This window comes from Chelonoidis abingdonii, chromosome 2 (assembly GCF_003597395.2).
Source record: "Chelonoidis abingdonii isolate Lonesome George chromosome 2, CheloAbing_2.0, whole genome shotgun sequence".
Lineage (NCBI taxonomy): Eukaryota > Metazoa > Chordata > Testudines > Testudinidae > Chelonoidis > Chelonoidis abingdonii.
This window is the reverse complement of record NC_133770.1, coordinates 269,734,490-269,741,224: the sequence shown is the minus strand read 5'-3', so window position 1 is coordinate 269,741,224 and position 6,735 is coordinate 269,734,490.

The window sequence follows — 6,735 nt, the reverse complement described above, 5'->3', positions numbered from 1 at the left end:
TGAATGATTTAGTCAAATATTACTTGTACAGATATACATTTTTATTAATTTAGATATACACTCACTCCTACTAGCAGCAGCATCGGAATCCTCTCTGATACTGTGTGTTATCAAGTAACATACATTAATATTGTATGTCTAGGGCAAGATCTTTTGGTCGTGTAAATCAGTAAAGCTCCATTGAAGTCAGTGAAGCTAAATCAATTTATACCAAATATCCCAAGCTTTATTTTGAAGGGTTTTTTGGTTTTTTTGGATATACCAGTCTCAAGTACAGTAATATTACTGCTTGTGGGGTAATGGATGCCTAGTCTAATTGGCTTATTTGCCCATGCAGCCCTTAGTAATCCAGAAAAAATGTCTTTATTATCTATGAATTAACATAGCTTAGATTCCTTTAGTTGTAATGAGGAAAAGCAAAGATCCCCAGTGCACCTTTTTGTTTAATCAAATTGAAGTTCAGAAACTTTATTTGCATAGCTGCAGTTTATTTGACTGTTGGAATTTTCTTTATTATTTCAAGCATGAAGGATATGATTCTGAGAGTGTATAATGGCCGTACTGCAGATATACAAATATTCTGCCAGCCATTTTCCCCTGAACAGGACACAGAACACTTCCAGTTTTTAAAGGAAAAAGTGTTTGGCCTTTTTAAAATTTGGGCCAATGTCTGAAATGTCAGTATTGGAAAAATGCTTTGGGATCTTTAGGAATCAAAGATGCTGAACCAGAAGCGTCTCTGCAGCCATAGGTAAGTGGAGATGGAAGAAAGTAATGTGTGCCCCCACTATTATTAGTTTTTATGAGCCTTTGTACTCAAACAATGCGAAGTTAGCTTGACAGTCCTTTGTTTCATATTTTTATTGTGTCATCTTATAAGCAGCATTTTTTTCTGCCACTGGATAATCAATCATTTCAATGAAGAAAATGTATTGAACGTCAAAGAAAAAGTAGGTATTTTGCCTTTATGAGGAAAAAACTGCTGTAGTTACTTACAATGACATGCAGTCCTGGTTTTTCATTCCCTTCTGGAAAGAATAGCCTTATTCTCTGGCTTATGCTGTGCTTTATCTACTGAATATATTGGATTCAACATATTCAGTAGAAACTGCAGAGGTCCATATATAGGTCAAAGCCTACCTTATTTTATGTAATTTAGACTAATAGCAGTGCCCACATATTGAAAAATATTTCAGATGTTGGGAATTAACTGGGGCAAACTTGCTTTTATATATATGTAGTTAAATATATAACTTGATTAAATATAAAGAAACCTGTTTCTACTAAGGTTAAGGGTTTAGATTCTGTGATCACATATATATCCTTTGTTATCTAAAGCAAATGCCTACCTAGCAATGCAGCACTTCAAACTAGAACGTTAACAGCTGCCAGGTAGGCTCAAATAGGTATCTCCAATCCAAACTTCTGGAACTTTTGCTGATGGAGGGTTTGGATTTGAGATCCCTGAACCAAACTAATCTCTTTGGGACTTGTTCCAGGTCAGGGGAGTCCCCGGAGAACTGGTCAGAACAGCTTTCCATCTACCCTGTACTTCTGGAGTGGGATAAACTAGGGGTCTAGTGTCTTGTCTTACCTTGCAATGTTTCAATGCATTTTTGTCACAAGGGAATTATTACTACTTAGCTTTTAGTCGTGAAGATAAAATGGCCGATCAGACAGTATTTAGTGATATTCATTTAATTATGTTCATAGTAGAAAGCTATCTTGTGATTCAGTTTTGTACTAGCTCTCATGCTAAAATGAAATGAAGTGCAGGGAGACTAAGGGCTTGTCTACATGGCGTGTTAGTCCGCATTATAGCGGTGTAAGTTCTAGGGTGCACTAGTGTGTGCATTATCTGGCAAACATGAACCCTGTTGGTGCACACTAAAAGTCCCCTCATGCACATTCATGCTGTCTTAATTTCAAATGTTACTATATTAATGCTCACTAGGGAACTTTTAGTGTTCACCAGCAGGGTCCTCACAGTCCAATTAATGTGCAACACGTTTCTGCATATTAGAATTTACACCCTTCTGGTGCAGACTAATGTACCATGTAGACAAGCTGTTAATCACTGCTTAAAATACTACGTTTTAATATTTTTATGCAAACCCCAGTTGCTATGACCTGATCTGTCATTCAGTTGGCCACAGGCACATCTGTAATTGAATGTTCAGCAGAATTTTCAGTTCAAAATGCTAATCTAATAGTTTGGAAGGAAGTGTTTCATTTGGTGTTGCAAACTGATTGACAGCCAAGTGTTTTATCCATTGCTGGATAAATGTCTTCCCAAGAATCCAGTAAAAAGGCATGAGAAAAAGTGTGTCTGAAACAACAGTTCTCAACTTGTGTGTCATCCACCCATCCTGAGGTGGGCTGGAGTTGGATGGCCACTGTTCTGGAAGTTTGGGAGAGTCATGAGCCCTGCTTCAAGTCTGTGGGCCAGATCCTCAGCTGGTGCAAATAGTAGCCACACCATTACAGTGCTGATTTACACCAATGATGATTTAGCTCTTGGTCTTTTACTGAAATAGATTGGCTCAGTTAAAAGTAACTGATCCTCTTAAACACACCACAGGAGACCCATTCATAAGCAATTTTACTGACACATAGTGTTGTCTCTACTGACACGCAGCAGTAATGGATGCAATGACAACAGTTGTGCATGACTGGATGTTCCTGATAAATGAGCAAAAGTAATACACTAGCTTAGATCTTTGGTACCACTTTGTCCCCTCTGTACTGCTGTATGGTACAGAGTGGGCAGAAGGCTCTATTATACTGCTAACTCCTTCCTCTGGCACAGTGGCTGTTCTGGCCACTCCACTTTCCTCCACCAGTGTCCCCAGAACATCTTGTGTGCCAAAGACGTTGGGCCAGTGGAACAGCCCCTAGAAGGCTATTGCTTTTGGCATTAGTTATAGCAGCATCAGGACTGCTCTAACTTAACCCTGGGAGGTGGGGGCACACTGCCTCCTTTCTTCCTCCCGCACCCCACCCCCATCCTCAGGCAAGGGGAGCAGAAGAGTGCAAATGCGACTCAACCAACCCTTAGAATCTGGCCCACAGTATTTCAATTACATTGATTTGTCTTCTTTGGAAAATAGGATGTGACCGGCTAAAATTGAATGAGTGTTTTATTATTTCAGAAGTGACTGAAAAACAAAATTAGACGTGCAACCTAAAGGGCAATACAGAGATAAATCCATGTGAAACAGCTAAATAGGAATATCTGATGGGCTACACCAGGGGTGGCCAACCTGAGCCTGAAAAGGAGCCAGAATCTACTAATGTACATTGCCAAAGAGCCACAGTAATACGTCAGCCGCCCCCCATTAGCTCCCTCCCTCCCCACTCCCAGTGCCTCCTACTCACCAGCAGCCCTGCTGATCGGAGCCTCCCCCTCCCTCCCTGCACCTCCTGATCAGCTGTTTTGTGGTGTGCGGGAGGCTCTGGACGGGAGGGGGAAGGAGCGAGGGCATGGCAGGCTCAGGGAAGGGTGCAGGAAAGGGTGGAGTGGGGGCAGAGCCAGGGGTTGAGCAGTGAGCACCCCCTGGCACATTGGAAAGTTGGCGCCAATAGCTCCAGCCCCAGAGTCGATGCCTATACAAGGAGCTGCATATTAACTTCTGAAGAGTCTCATGTGGCTCTGGAGCCACAGCTTGGCCACCCTTGGGTTACACTAACCCCAAACTAGCTAGGAAAGTGTTAACCTTCTGCTGTGAACTCAGTCAGCTCCACCCCACTACACATATAATAGTGTCTGGTTTGATAGGAGCAGTTGAAAGGGGAAAACTCAGCTCAGTTGGGAGCTGCCTAGGAAGAAGAACAGAGCTCCAGTTCTCACTCTGTGGAAGAGGTTCGCCTGGGGCTAGGAACTGCTTGAGAGATACTTCTTGCTGGACTCTCCCTGAGAGGAAAGAGGCCTGATGTGGGATTGCTGTTGGGTCTTGCTGTGAAAGCTTCCTGACAGAGCCTCTCTGAAGGAAGATAGGCCTGGTACTAGACTAAAGTTTGATACATGTGCATTGCTTGCAGCTGTGGCGTAACAGTGTGGAAATTGGTGCCCTGCCTGAATGGAGTGATGGCCAAAAAACCCTCTTTGTTTTGTCACTTCTCAATGTTTTGGTGTTTTATCCTGAGCCCAGGGGTGTCCCTGCTTACAGAATAAAACTGATCACAGTTATCTGAGGAATAAGTAATTTACATTATTAGAAATAAGCAAACTTTTGGATAAAATAAATTTTACTTGGACTTTCATCCAAAACTATCAAATGAATCTGAACCAAGCATTGTTGTTTGAGGAAAAGCTAGTTTTCCTGTATTCTTTCATTGCTTGTCATTTTTGTGCATCTCTGCATTCAAAGTGTGTTCTTTGCAAGGTTTGTCCATCACTATTATTTATTTGTCAGGTGGGAGAAACCCTGGGATTGGTTCCCAGTTCCTAACTCCCACACCTGAGTATATCCCTCTTACCCCACCCAGCATCAGTCCCCATTGGGACACTGAAATAAACACTGCTCTCAGCAAGAATACAATACTCTTAACTAAGCCAGGCAAGCCCTCAGGGGTAATACCAGGAGGAAACCCCTGTGGGAAATCACATATATACTTTCTCCAGCAATAATTCCCACATATATACATTCCTCAGTTCCCCAACACCTAAATACAGGTTTGTCGCATCTTACGCTGGGGTTAGTTCCGCAGTCAGCATGTAAAGTGAAAATCGTGTATAGGCAAAATTACGCTGAGTGTAATTGCGAGCGGAATCGCCTGCACTACAGGTACAGTATTAAAATTATTTCTCTCTCTTTTTTTTGCTGACCACGCGAAGCTGAAATCTCATGTTAAATGTGTGTAAGATGCAACAAACTTGTATAGAGATTAATGTTCTCTGACCCAATTAATAGTTCCAATAGCCCCTGCCCAACCTGTGTACACTTTGTTTCAGTCACTGATGCTAGTGTGCGCTGCAAGCTTGTTGAGTGCTGGGTTATAATTCCTGTTGCCTGGACAATCCAAGTTTGTTGCTGCTGGGTGGTCTGGACCTCCCAGCTAAGTCCAGATGTTCTTTGGATCAAACCCTGTGCTGCAGCTTCCAGATGAGTCAACTGCTCTCTCTCTCAGTACCCAAACTCTGCAAAACTGCAGTGTCTTTTCTAGCCTCTGCCCACAGTGCAGCTGGCTGGCCTAGCATCATCTAGGCCCCCAGCAAATATCCACACTTGGTTTTGGAATAACACCCCACCCCCACCACATCCAATGAAACGCGAGTCAATTGCAAGCAAGTCTTTGTCTTTGTTTGGGAGTGACACTGCTTCCCCCAAGGAAAGTCTATTGGTCTGTCAGCCAATCTCTTTTGGCCATTCTGTTCCCCAAATAGAGAGGACTGTCCTGATAGGCAGGGTGTGGATGGTGCTCCCTGGTGCTAGCCAATTGTAGCTTTTGGGGGTGAGACTGTGGCTCCTCACACACTGGGTTGCAAATGAGCTATGGCACATGTAGCTAGGACTAGAAATTAGCTTTAAATTATTGTAAAATATTATAGTTTGTGTCGTGATCATTTCTATAACCAAAGACAATCTGTTAGCAGAGGTGAGAGACCACAGCCTTTACATCAGAGAACATCGTGTGTTAGCACCTAGATGGCAAAAGGTTTTAAGCTAATTAATAGGTATGCCATTATTGTGCAAGACTAAAAATACACTCTGATAATTGCAAGTATGGTTTAAAGGACTGTTTGTTATCTGTGCATATACATTTGTTCTGACCACTGTGGAGATTAGATATGGACTGAACAAGGTCAGAAAAAAATCTGGTATATGATGAGCATTAAACTGTATTTGAATGGAACTTATACAAAAAATTGCATTCTTGGGCTGTTTCCTTACCCAGAAATTTTCTCATGAAATCCCTATGAAGCAGCAGTGTTTCACAAACCAAATATGTGAAATTAGAACTTATTTTCACCTGACAGTAATTTAGGATTTCAAAGACTGTCATTTTTTTTGCTCAAACATGCAAATATGCATGGTTTTAGACTTGTCCATTCATTCTTGGGTACATACAATCAAATATAAACTATGGACAACAATTAGAATCCAAATACTGAAATTCTCCCAAATCCACCAGATCCTTAAAGTTAGAACTCCCCCACTTCCTTGAGCTCCTATTCAACTACTCACACATCCCCCTGTTCCATACACCTGCCCAGGAAAACAAGGTAAAATAGTCATCTGAAATAGCCATGGGACTATAGGAACAATTTCTGACAGTAGTCAGCACTAGATGCTTCACAGGAAGGGGCAAGACACCCCCAAGTAAGCAGATGTGGTATAGTTTGCCCCCATGAAAGTCTCATCTTAACTTAACCCAGAACCATGAGATTTTGTAGTCCTTCCAAAACTTTTTTATTAGCACCAACTATTATAATTCTGCATGTTCTTATCTATACAAATGTCCAATCTCTTTCACCTATTTTTGAGTGTGTGAAACTTCCACAATACAGCACTGGTAGCTTGGGATAATTGAGTTCCATTAAATTCTCTTCTGTAATAACTACTTTGTACTTCCATAGCACTTTAAGAAACATTTTTCATTATGCCCTACAGCAGTCCTTTGAGATAGATGGATATCTGTGTCATAAGTAGATAGGTAAGGTAAGGGTTAAGTTTTCTTTTCCTGTAAAGGGGGAACAACGAGAACCAAACACCTGACCAGAGGACCAATCAG